This window comes from Triticum aestivum, chromosome 3D, assembly GCF_018294505.1.
Source record: "Triticum aestivum cultivar Chinese Spring chromosome 3D, IWGSC CS RefSeq v2.1, whole genome shotgun sequence".
NCBI classification, from domain to species: Eukaryota; Viridiplantae; Streptophyta; class Magnoliopsida; order Poales; family Poaceae; genus Triticum; species Triticum aestivum.
Genome location: NC_057802.1, coordinates 6,226,075 through 6,240,063, shown reverse-complemented (window position 1 = coordinate 6,240,063; position 13,989 = coordinate 6,226,075). Strand labels below are relative to the sequence as shown.

General features: G+C 47.7%; 1 non-coding gene across 1 annotated transcript; it reads right to left on the bottom strand.

The window, feature by feature from the left end:
- Window positions 1-13,517: 13,517 nt before the first annotated feature.
- Window positions 13,518-13,601, bottom strand: TRNAL-CAA (transfer RNA leucine (anticodon CAA)). Its single transcript has one exon. It is a non-coding gene; the product is annotated as a tRNA-Leu (tRNA).
- Window positions 13,602-13,989: the final 388 nt, after the last annotated feature.

Sequence of the window (13,989 nt, the reverse complement as noted above, 5' to 3'; positions counted from 1 at the left end):
GCCTTCCTCACACTCCAGAGCCACTTTCCGGCTGCCGTGAACCGTAATGGTCCCATTGTGACCCGGCATCTTGAGCTGTAAGTACACATAACACGGCCGTGCCATGAACTTGGCGTAAGCCGGCCGTCCAAATATAGCATGGTATGGACTTCTTATCTTGACCACCTCAAAGGTCAATTTCTCCACCCTGTAGTTGTTCTCATCACCAAAGCCACTTCCAATTCGATCTTGCCGACTGGATAAGCCGACTTACCAGGTACCACACCATGGAAGATAGTGTTTGACTGGCTGAGGTTCTTATCAACCAACCCCATACGGCGAAAAGTCTCATAATAGAGGATGTTGATGCTGCTGCCTCCATCCATGAGCACCTTTGTGAACTTATATCCTCCCACTTGAGGAGCCACCACTAAGGCCAAGTGGCCCGGGTTATCCACCCGGGGAGGGTGATCCTCCCTACTCCACACTATAGGCTGCTCAGACCACCGCAAGTAGCGTGGGACCGCCGGCTCAACAGCATTCACAGCCCTCTTGTGAAGCTTCTGATCTCGCTTGCACAAACTAGTGGTAAACACATGATACTGTCCACCGCTAAGCTGCTTTGGATTGGTCTGATAACCCCCCTGCTGCTGTTGATGACCCTGGCCAGACTGTTGATTAAAGCCCCCTTGACCACTCTGAGGACCAGAATTTGAGCCGCCCCCCGGGCCATGAAAGCCGCCGGCGCCTGAGCCGCCGGCACCTGAGCCGCCGCCCGGGCCATTGTAGTTTTTAAAGGCCTTCATGATTGCACAATCCTTCCATAGATGAGTCGCTGGCTTCTCTCTAGAGCCGTGCCTCGGACAAGGCTCATTCAACAGCTGCTCCAGTGAGGGTCCTGACCCGCCGCCTCGGGGAGGGGGCCTCCCCTTGCGTCGCTGGTTATTGCCTTGCGCGCTGGCGTTGGCCACAAACTCTAGGCTGCCATCTGCCTTGCGCTTGCCTCCTCCTTGGTTCCCCGGGTTAAACTGAGGACCCTTGCCATTGCCGTTCTTCTTTCCCTTCCCTGTCCTTTCATCATCTGAAGGGGGATCCTTGGTACCATCAGAATCGGCGTACTTGACAAGAGCTGCCATTAGCGTACCCATATCAGTGCAGTCGCGCTTAAGCCGCCCGAGTTTCATCTTCAGGGGCACAAAACGACAATTCTGCTCCAGCATTAAAACTGCTGAGCCGGCATCCATCTTGTCTGATGAATGTATGATCTCCTTAACCCGGCGAACCCAATGTGTCGTGGACTCACCCTCCTGCTGCTTACAGTTAGTCAAATCCACAATTGACATAGACTGCCTACAGGTATCTTTGAAGTTTTGGATGAACCGGGCTTTCAGCTCAGCCCAAGACCCAATGGAATTCGGTGGTAGCCCTTTCAACCAAGTGCGGGCAGTTCCATCTAACATCATGGTGAAATACTTGGCCATGGCCGCCTCACTGACCTCCAGCAGCTCCATAGCCATCTCATAACTCTCGATCCAGGCTGCGGGTTGTAAGTCAGCTGTGTAGTTAGGCACCTTCCTAGGGCCCTTGAAGTCCTTAGGTAGACGTTCATTACGGATAGCTGGCACCAAACAAGGGACACCCCCGGTCCTGGTAGGGATACCCACATCAACGGAAGTCGTCGGATAAGCCGGGGGGGTCTGGTAAGCCGTCAATTGAGGCACTTGCTCCGCCTCTTGCCGCGCTTGTCCTGTCTGCTGCGTAAAAGGCTCCATTATGAGCCGGGCCATGGCCAGGGGGCGGGTCATGGCGTCGGACGTTACTTGAGCCGGTTGCTGAGACCATGTGCCGGCTGTAACTCGGGCTCTGGCCTGGACGAGGGGTCGAGTGGATCCTGTCCCGGCTGTAGGAGTACGCCTCTTGCTGCGCCAGTGCTGTCTGAAGGAGTTCCCTGACCCGGCGGGTTTCAATAGCCGTCGGAGAGTCGCCGTCAACTGGGAGAGCCGCCAGCCGTGCTGCCGCAGCGACCATGTTCTCCAGCGGGTTATTATAATGACCCGGGGGTATTGGCACATACTGAGGCGGGGCAGGGGGCACCTGGGGAGGCCCCATCACTCGTGGCTGAATAAGGGGTCCAGACCCGGGCGCTATGACCCCTGGCGGGTTACTAGACCCTGCACCTGGCGTGTTGAAGAGGTTGCGTGGATCGTAAACCGGTGGGAGTCGAGATTGGGCCTTTTGATGCCTCCTTCTCATGACCTCATTGGCCGCGTTCTGATCCATCGTGAGTTGGAAGGACTGCGCCTGAATCAGCTGAGTCTGGGCATCGAGAGCCGCCCGCTCCGCAGCCAGCCTGATCCCTTCCGCTGCAAGATCCTCTTTAGCTTTTATCAGATCCAATTTTAACTGTGCCACCTCCGCATCATGCTGAGCTTGATCCGCCGGGTCAACCGTGGCGGTTAACAGGGCCGTCATCTTGTCCGTGAGATCCATTAGCACCTGAGCCGGAGAAGGCACCGGGTTTCCCGCTCCAGCAGCGGGGTTCTGAACAGGCTGCGCACCAGCCATAAAAACTCCAACCTGACTTGGCGGCTCAAAAAGGTCCGGAATACTGTCACCATCGGAACAACCCATGAGCCTGCCATCTTGAAGTTGGTACAACGAGTTTGACTCATCGGTGGCCGACTCGCCGTCAGAGCCGGCGGCCGTCTCATCACCAGATCCAGATGATCGGAGAGTCCTCCATGGATGCACCCCACAAAAGCATGCCTTAAGGCAGGCCGGGCCCGGGCGGGTCGCGCAAGCTGAGCCGTCTCGATGAGATCAGCGCAGAGACCCGGCTCAGGGCCCGGCTCACCAATCTTGCCAATGAAAACATGAATTCCGCCGAAGGGGACCCGGTACCCGTACTCAATTGAGCCGGCGTCGGGGCCCCAGTTTGCATCGTCGATGTAGAGCTTGCCGTGACGACTCTTGGTCATCCGGCCCACAGTGTATCCCTTGAGCCCTTCGAAGCTGCCCTTCAAGAACTCAAATCCACCGTGCGCTGGCCCCACGGTGGGCGCCAACTGTCGTGGAATTGTCACGGCAGATGTCCTCGAGCTAGGACTTAGTCGTGGAGCCATCGCAACTAGGAAGCTTGAAGGGGTTATGTGGGACAAGGAACACGAGGGTTTATACTGGTTCGGCCCCTTACGATGAGGGTAAAAGCCTACGTCCAGTTGAGGTGGTATTGATTAGGGTTACGATCACCAGGGAGCTAAACTGCTATGCCCGGCTCTCGACGAGATTGTTGTTGTCCCTAAACCGCTGCCAGGTCGTCCCTTTATATAGGGAGGCGGACGCCCAGTAGCCCTTAGAGTCCCGGCCGGCTCATAAGAGTGTCCGGCTCGGACTCTCAACTATACTTGCCTTACACTACAAGTTCTTCCATAATAATGATTGTAACTACGGGCTTTAAGCCATATCCGGGTCTTAGCCTATCTCTGGCCCATCATCTTCAAGTTTGGCTCCGGGCTTCTGGCAACGACCATACGAGTAACCCGGCCCCTCCTGGCGGGTGACTCTAAGGTCTATATCCTCAACTATGAGGTAACTGTACCTGCTCCTTTATTGGAAAGTAGTTCATCACAGAAACCAGTTCCTGTGACACCTACACCAATCAGAGAGGAAGCTAATGATGTTGATCATGAAACTTCAGATCAAGTTACTACTGAACCTCGTAGGTCAACCAGAGTAAGATCCGCACCAGAGTGGTACGGTAATCCTATTCTGTAGGTCATGTTACTTGACCAAGGCGAACCTACGAACTATGAAGAAGCGATGGTGAGCCCAGATTCCGCAAAATGGCTTGAGGCCATGAAATCTGAGATGGGATCCATGTATGAGAACAAAGTGTGGACTTTGGTTGACTTGCCCGATGATCGGCAAGCCATAGAGAATAAATGGATCTTCAAGAAGAAGACTGACACTGACGGTAATGTTACTGTCTACAAAGCTCGACTTGTTGCAAAAGGTTTTCGACAAGTCCAAGGGGTTGACTACGATGAGACTTTCTCACTCGTAGCGATGCTTAAGTCTGTCTGAATCATGTTAGCAATTGCCGTATTCTATGATTATGAAATTTGGCAAATGGATGTCAAAACTGCATTCCTGAATGGATTTCTGGAAGAAGAGTTGTATATGATGCAACCAGAAGGTTTTGTAGATCCAAAAGGAGCTAACAAAGTGTGCAAGCTCCAGCGATCCATTTATGGACTGGTGCAAGCCTCTCGGAGTTGGAATAAACGTTTTGATAGTGTGATCAAAGCATATGGTTTTATACAGACTTTTGGAGAAGCCTGTATTTACAAGAAAGTGAGTGGGAGCTCTGTAGCATTTCTAATATTATATGTGGATGACATATTGCTGATTGGAAATGATATAGAATTTTTGGATAGCATAAAAGGGTACTTGAATAAGTGTTTTTCAATGAAAGACCTCGGTGAAGCTGTATACATATTGGCATCAAGATCTATAGAGATAGATCAAGACGCTTAATTGGACTTTCACAAAGCACATACCTTGACAAAGTTTTGAAAAAGTTCAAAATGGATCAAGCAAAGAAAGGGTTCTTGCCTGTGTTACAAGGTGTGAAGTTGAGTAAGACTCAATGCCCGACCACTGCAGAAGATAGAGAGAAAATGAAAAGTGTTCCCTATGCTTCAGCAATAGGCTCTATCATGTATGCAATGCTGTGTACCAGACCTGATGTGTGCCTTGCTATTAGCTTAGCAGGGAGGTACCAAAGTAATCCAGGAGTGGATCACTGGACAGCGGTCAAGAACATCCTGAAATACCTGAAAAGGACTAAGGATATGTTTCTCGTTTATGGAGGTGACAAAGAGCTCGTCGTAAATGGTTACGTCGATGCAAGCTTTGACACTGATCCGGACAATTCTAAATCGCAAACCGGATACGTGTTTATATTGAACTGTGGAGCTATCAGTTGGTGCAGTTCTAAACAAAGCGTCGTGGCGGGATCTACGTGTGAAGCGGAGTACATAGCTGCTTCGGAAGCAGCAAATGAAGGAGTCTGGATGAAGGAGTTCATATCCGATCTAGGTGTCATACCTAGTGCATCGGGTCCAATGAAAATCTTTTGTGACAATACTGGTGCAATTGCCTTGGCAAAGGAATCCAGATTTCACAAGAGAACCAAGCACATCAAGAGACGCTTCAATTCCATCCGGGATCAAGTCCAGGTGGGAGACATAGAGATTTGCAAGATACATACGAATCTGAATGTTGCAGATCCGTTTACTAAGCCTCTTCCACGAGCAAAACATGATCAGCACCAAGACTCCATGGGTGTTAGAATCATTACTGTGTAATCTAGATTATTGACTCTAGTGCAAGTGGGAGACTGAAGGAAATGTGCCCCAGAGGCAATAATAAAGTTATTATTTATTTCCTCATATCATGATAAATGTTTATTATTCATGCTAGAATTGTATTAACCGGAAACATAATACATGTGTGAATACATAGACAAACATAGTGTCACTAGTATGCCTCTACTTGACTAGGTCGTTAATCAAAGATGGTTGAGTTTCCTAGCCATAGACATGAGTTGTCATTTGATTAACGGGATCACATCATTAGGAGAATGATGTGATTGACTTGACCCATTCCGTTTGCTTAGCACTTTATCGTTTAGTTTGTTGCTATTGCTTTCTTCATGACTTATACATGTTCCTATGACTATGAGATTATGCAATTCCCGAATACCGGAGGAACACTTTGTGTGCTACCAAACGTCACAACGTAACTGGGTGATTATAAAGGTGCTCTACTGGTGTCTCCGATGGTACTTGTTGAGTTGGCATAGGTCGAGATTAGAGTTTGTCACTCTGATTGTCGGAGAGGTATCTCTGGGACCTCTCGGTAATGCACATCACTATAAGCCTTGCAAGCAATGTGACTAATGAGTTAGTTACGGGATGATGCATTACGGAACGAGTAAAGAGACTTGCCGGTAACGAGATTGAGCTAGGTATTGAGATACCGACGATCGAATCTCGGGCAAGTAACATACCGATGACAAAGGGAACAACGTATGTTGTTATGCGGTTTGACCGATAAAGATCTTCGTAGAATATGTAGGAACCAATATGAGCATCCAGGTTCCGCAATTGGTTATTGACCGGAGACGTGTCTCAGTCATGTCTACATAGTTCTCGAACCCGTAGGGTCCGCACGCTTAAAGTTCTGTGACTATTGGTATTATGAGTTTATATGTTTTGATGTACCGAAGGTAGTTCGGAGTCCTGGATATGATCACGGACATGACGAGGAGTCTCGAAATAGTCGAGACATAAAGATCGATATATTGGACGACTATATTTGGACATCGGAATGGTTCCGAGTGAGATCGGGAATATACCGGAGCACCGGGAGGTTACCAGAACCCCCCGGGAGGTATATGGGCCTTATTGGGCCTTAGTAGAAAAGAGAGGAGAGGAGCAAAGGAGGGGGCGCGCCCCCCTCCAAGCCCAATCCGAATTGGGAAGGGGGCCGGCCCCCCCTTTCCTTCGTCCCTCCTTCCCTTCCTTTCCCTCTCCTACTCCAACTTGGAAGGGGGGAATCCTACTCCCGGTGGGAGTAGGACTCCCCTTGGCGCGCCCTCCTCCTGGCCGGCCGCCTCCCCCTCCTCTACTCCTTTATATACGGGGAGGGGGCACCCCTTGGAGACACAACAATTGATCATTGATCTTTTAGCCGTGTGCGGTGCCCCCCTCCACCATATTCCACCTCGGTCATATCGTAGCGGTGCTTAGGCGAAGCCCTGCGTCGGTAACTTCATCAACATCGTCATCACACCGTCGTGCTGACGAAACTCTCCCTCGAGCACTACTGGATCGTGAGTTCGCGAGACATCACCAAGCTGAACGTGTGCTGAACACGGAGGTGTCATACGTTCGGTACTAAGGATCGGTCGATCGTGAAGACGTACGACTACATCAACCGCGTTGTTATAACGCTTCCGCTTTCGGTCTACGAGGGTACGCGGACGACACTCTCCCCTCTCGTTGCTATGCCTCACCATGATCTTGCGTGTCCGTAGGAAATTTTTGAAATTACTACGTTCCTCAACATCCGCATCTACCTCTATTCCGATCTTACATGAACTAGTTTGAAGTACTATGAACTCGTATGAACTAGTATGAACTACCTCTACATGCTTATCTACCTATATTCCCATTCCCCTCCGCCGTGGATCGAATCTATCGCCGGATCGAACGGGAAAAAGTTCTGCATGTCGAACAGAGAGAAGTGCTTACCGCCATTGCCGCGGGCCAAGTGATGATCCGCTCACTGGTGATGGAGTCCGGTGGTCTTCTTGCTCTGCCCCGATCCGCCGCCGCCGGTGAGAGTTGGGAGAGTGGGGGAGAGTGGGAAGAGGGAGCGGTGAGGGGCGATGAGGCTAATAATTGCCGGCGCTTCGGGAAGCAACGCGGCTTCTTGAGCGTGGCCCCGCGCGTGCAGCCGCCGTCGCCCACGTGCACCGTTCGGGCCTGACCCTGGACAAACTGCCGATTCGAGCGTTTCCAGGTAGCCAGGCCCAGGAGTGCTTTAAGTTTCGTGCCATGCGGGCCGAACAGTGAAAGCAGGCAACCAATCGGCCCATTTTCGTCCCGCGCGAGCCAGGCCGGGCCTCATACAGGCTACCAAACACGCCCTATGAGTTATATGTTTGCTTTGCACTGGACAATAGTTTATGAAATTCGTTTTTTATTTTGTACATGTATCCGAAATCCCTAATACCAAGAACACCCTAATAGCACAACTGTTTGTGATCAATGGTTAGTGATAAAAACAGGCATAATTGTGTGCGCCTTGTCTGTCGTGTGGATCCTGTAAACATGCGGATTCTGTGTTTTTACTGTGTGCGGTTCGGTTCACATATCTTCTTTTTTTTGCGGGGTAAAGCATGGGTTTTATTCCTTAGAAATAGTGTTATAGTCTGCCAATACAAACTCTGAAGCAGCGTCTGGAACTCGGCGCAACAACAGGCGGTGCAACCCCAGAACGACCAATATTAGTTAGACTATGAGCAACTCTATTTTGACTACGATCTACTTTTAACGGAATAAACACCCGAAGAGCTAGTATTTTCTTAATCTTCATAATCAGATGACCATATGCCGACCGGTCCAGTGAATTGTTTGTCAAGGCCGCAATAATAGTCAAGCTATCAGAATGAATGATGATAGGCAACTCTGACCATGTTGGGTTCACATATCTAATTATGTACACATTGTTAACTAGGTATTGGAAACAGTATACCATGGTTGTAATTAACAGCACGTGTATTAGAAAAAAGGGATTATATATTTGGGTACTTCACTTAATGATACAAAGGAGTATATAATTTTGTAACTTGTATATAATATTCCAAATATTGAGAAGGTCATATTAACATAGCTGTTTGTGATAGTAATGATTAGTGCTAAATTGAGCATATTTCTGTGTGTGCCTTGTTTTTCACGTGGATTCTGAACAGCGGCATACTGAAAACATGTTGAAAGAAGGAAGACTCGATGATGTATAAACCGTGAAGTTAAGTACAAGCAGCTTAGGGTAGCCAACTTTTTCGCGGTAGCTCAAGCTATTATGGCGATTTGGCTAATGGCTTTCAAAGTGGGCTGGTAGGTGTGTACAATTTATATTAGTTGACGACATACATATTGCAACTCTGGGCATTGGATGCGGAATATATTAGTTGACGACATATATATATACTGCTCCAACTTCAGCAGAGTAGATATCACCTTACATGGTTTCACTTTGTTTTAACTTGTCGGTTAGTGCCTTCTCCTGACTTGTTGGGTAGCCCCTAGCTTAGCATATCATGTAGCGGCAATCAAATAAACAAAGAGATATGATTTGCGAGGGGAGATTAGAAGAGTTGAAACAACACGTGGGAACAGTAGGCTTCAGGAACGTGTGTAGAGCAATGTCTGTTCTTTTATCCATAATGAAGTTAAGCTACAAGCTGGGGCTTCATCACAGAGAGAAGCATATGCTAAAATTACTTTAGGTACAACATGAATGATAGTAGGCTCAGTATTGTTTTTCATGTCGATTCCGGAAGTCGAGATAGAAAGCTGTAAACCTAAAATTCCTTGACTCACCGGTGTTGTGTATCTGAAATTTCTTTTGTTTGCACAATCATCTGAAATCCCCAATACCGAGAATATCTTAAATGACATCACTGATTAGAATGATAAGCATATATGTCCGTGTCTTGTTTTCCACGTGGATTCTGAAAGGACACAAACTGAAATCATGTTGAATGAGCGAATACTTGAGGGGGCACAGCAGCTGAAATAGAAATGCAGATATTCTCACTTTTGTAAGTTCGTTGGTAACTCGTGTCTGTTTAAACAACGGAGTGGAAGTAGAAATCACTTAGTGTAGCCAACATTTTCTTCATGTCTACAATAGTCTGTTTAAATATCGTCGTGATTTTTTTTTTTGAGGGCTAAAGCTGCTTTTATTCAATATCCAAGTTCGACGGAATACAAATGATGTTCGGGGTTCCTGTGAGCCAAAGATGGCGACCACAGGCTAATGAAGTAGCAGCTTTAGCAAGCATGTGAGCTTCTAAATTACATTCACGTTTTTCATGAACAAGCACTGAGTAAGGAAAGAAATGCAGCATCTCCTTAATCTCGTCTACTATCACCTTGCTCGGTCCCAGAAACGCCTCGTTCGCATGCTTCACTGTTGCCAGACAATCTGTGCTGATTTGGACATGCTGCAAGTTCATGTCGAGGGCCAAGCATAGCCCCTCTTTGCAGGCCATAGCCTCAAGCGTCTCCGGATCCGTCATGTTCTCTGTCACGAGTGCTGAAGCGCCCAGATACAAGCCGGTGTAATCCCGGCAAACCACCGCAGCAGCTCCTTTGTTCCCGCATCTTGATATTGCAGCGTCAACATTCAGCTTTGCCCACCCCGCTGGAGGAGGACTCCACTTCAACTGGCGACGAGACGAACTTTGGGGCGCTCCACCTCTCTGCTGCGTTACAGACACCTTTCGAGGAACTAGAGATAGATCAGCTAAATACTTGTTGATGAAACACAAGGTGGAATGAGGTGATTGGTATTGATCTTCATGTATTGCCTTCCTTCTCACCCACCATATGGACCAAGAGTGACTATTGCCTTCACAAACTGTTCTTCATTACAGGAAAGTTGCATCTCCTGCAGCCATAAGCGGGCGTCATCCGATCTGATAGATATCATGTGCTCCACCAACTCTTTATCCAACATGGCCCATACGCACTTTGCCATATGACAATCAATAAGGGCGTGCTTCCAGCTATCAACAGCCCCCTCACAAATCTTGCACACATTCGATTCTGACATATGTCTATGGAACCTCACCCCTTCTGTCGGGATGGTATTATGTGAAAGACGCCAAACAAAATTCTTCAACTTGGCTGGTATTCTAGCTCCCCACAATCTGCACCATTGTTTCTTGTTAGCTTCCAAATCTGAGTTCCCACCATTCCCCTCAAGCCAATCTTCTCTCCTTTTCTTCGTTTCTTTCAACATGCGATAGCAGGACCGGACCGTGAAGTAGCCGCTGCGCTCATAGTGCCAAGCCCAGCAGTCTTCAGTGTGCATCGTGGGGATTGGTATCTGCAGAATTGCCTGTGCATCGATGGGCTGCATGTGCTCTTCCACCATCGCCTTGTTCCAGCTCCCTTCTGTCTCGTTGATCATCTCAGCGACAAAGAGTTTTGTGTGCGAGGATGTACAGCTCGGAGCATATGATCTCTAGGGATCCAGTTATGGTTCCACACATTCGTCGTTCTCCCATTACCAATCCTCCTTACCAATCCTTGCTTTAACACTTCCTTGCCTTGACAGATGGCCCTCCAAATCTGGGAAGGGTGATTCCCTAGCTCGGCATCCAGCACATCCATTGTAGGGTAGTACACTGCCTTGAGTAATCTTGCACTTAATGATTCCGTATCTTGAGTGAGGCGCCATGCTTGTTTAGCAACCATAGTCAGGTTAAATAAATATGTATCTCTGAACCCTAACCCGCCCATGTACTTGGGCATCGTTAGAACGTCCCAAGACACCCAGGCAGCTTTCCTCTCCCCGTTCTTGCTTCCCAATAGAACTTGCGGATCATGGTGTCAATGCTTTGGCAAAGCCCTTTTGGGGGCAGGAAACAAGACATTGAGAAGGTCGAAATAGCCTGCGTTACAGATTTAATTAGCATTTCTTTACCTGCAGCAGCAAGGCATCTCTCCACCCATCCTTGAATCTTCCTCCAAAGCATGTCCTTTATATATTTGAACGTCCCATTAGATGATTTTCCAACCTCGGTTGGCAGCCCCAAATATTTCTCCATTAGGGACTCATTAGCAACTTCTATAACTCCTTTCACAACTTGCCTTGTTTCCTCAGGACAACCTTTCCCAAAAAATATACTAGACTTGGTGAGATTGATTCTATGCTTAGACGCATCACAGTACTGCCGGATGGTGTCTCTAATAACGGTCGCCCCTTCTACATTTTCCTTAAACAACACAAGACAATCATCGGCAAAAAGAAGGTGATTAATCGGGGGTGCCGAGGGCGCAACCACCAGCCCTTTAGCATTCTCGTTGGAACCTGCATGCCTTAGTAAACATGAAAGACCTTCAGCAGCCAAAAGAAATAAGTACGGAGAGATGGGGTCTCCCTGTCTGATCCCTTGTGAAGGTTTGAACTCCTCTGTCCTCTCACCATTCACCAATACTGAGAACGAAACTGTCGTTACACAAGCCATAATTTTGTTCACCCAAGCACGCCTGAAGCCAAGTTTGAGCATAACTGCTTCCAGGTAATTCCATTCAACACGGTCATAGGCCTTCATCATATCAAGCTTAAGTGCACAGTGTGAATTCTTCTTACTCCTAGAGCGCTTCATAAAATGTAAACACTCATATGCTGCTATAATGTTGTCGGTGATGAGCCGTCCAGGTACGAACGCTGACTGCTCCTGTGAAATAATCTCTAGCAAAACCTTCTTCAACCGGTTTGAGTGTACTTTTGATATGATTTTGAAAATCACATTGCACAAGCTAATCGGCCGAAATTGAGTTAAAGTGGTTGGATGCAATACCTTAGGGATCAGTACGATGAACGTCCTGTTAACCACTTCCGGAGACTCTTCCCCATTCAGCACTCTCAGAACTACCTTGGTGACCTCATCTCCACACCCCCCCCCCCCCAATTTTTTTGAAAAAAATGGGCAGGGAAGCCATCTGCGCCCGGCGCCTTTGTGGGATACATTCGAAACAGCGCTTCCTTTACCTCTGATTCTTTGTACGAAGCACAGAGCATATCATTCATGACCTCATCGACCTTTCTGGGTATATGGGATAACACCTCCTCCATCCCAATTGTGCCCTCCGACTCATATAAATTTTTATAGAAATCTTTTGCCATCCCCTTGATCTCTTCCTCATCACTACATATCGTCCCATCTTCACGCACCAATTGGGATATTCTGTTTCTTCTCTTCCTCATCGTAGCTTTTTGTTGAAAGAATTTTGTATTTCCGTCACCTTCCGCAAGCCACTAAATCCGGGACCGCTACCTCCACATTATCTCTTCTCTAAAATTCAGTTCCACAATTCTTTCCTGAACTTTTAATTCCTCATGAGACGGTCCGCTTCTATCTGGTTTTGACCCCAATTCCTCCAGCCTCCTTTTTAGTGTCCGGAGCTCCGAGCGAACATACCCAAAAGTTCTGGACCCCCACCTCGCCAAATCTCCTGCTAGCTGGTCCAATTTTGCCTTCAGGTCCTGCAACGTGCCACCGCTCCCACTCGACCACAAACGATCTATCAAGGGAAAAAAAATCCTCATGTGTTTCCCACATCCGCTCATACCGAAAAGGTTTATTTATTGCAATACCCTTGTTTACAGAATCTAAATTATTACATAAGACAATCGGCCAGTGATCTGATTTTGCAGCTTGCAAATGTCTAAGTGTTGCATATGGAAACATTGCACTCCATTCCAGTGAGGCCAGTGCTCGATCGAGGCGCACACGACAGTAGTGCCCTCCGTGCACCTTCTTCTCAAACGTTCAATCAAGCCCAATATAGTCGATATCAGCCAAGTTACACAAATCCACCGCTTCTCTAAATCCTGTCATTTGAGCTTCATCTCTCTCGTTAGGGCCAATCTGTTCTTCTCTGCGAAGTATCTCGTTAAAGTCACCGATACACAACCATGGCAAGGTCGACTCTCCTCTTAGTCGAGCCATCGTCGTGATATGATATTGCTGATACGGCTGACAGCTTTGGTGTCTACAAAAGTCAGATTGGTTGATCCCTAGCTAGTATGACAGTGCGAAAACAATGTATAAAAAAGGCCCGGTTCAAAAAATGAGGGTCAGCCCGGTTCAAAAAAAAAAAGGCTCGCAGAGCAAAGCGAGAGGAGCTGATCTTGTTGCAAAAATGGATAGCCAAAGGTGACAAAAGAATTGTCAGAAGTGGGGTTTGAACCCAAGCCCTCGTAAGAGGACCAGAACTTGAGTCTGGCGCCTTAGACCACTCGGCCATCCTGACTTAATTAGCTATTTGGAAGTATTAGCCTTATTTATCATGTGACTTCGCTTATTCGTTTAGAAGCTTTCCTTGGATTGTCCCTAGCCAGAGCAAGTTCTATCACCACCATGGCCATCATCACTTGAAAATTTATGTTATTATTTTTTATTGTTAACAGGTAAGAAGATATTTGTAAAGTTCACTGAAGCATTCGGTACTCAGGCAAAGGTGTTGAAATCCTTGAGCGAGACCTTACATCATACAAGGGAGAATCGGTTTTCGCAGTACAATCTATTGGAAGAGCATGCTCAACCGGCACCATGAAATGGTTAGATATCATATTTGTGCATTATACCGACACATTATTGTGTTGTTTGAATTGATTGTTCTCATCGGGGGTCCTTGCCAT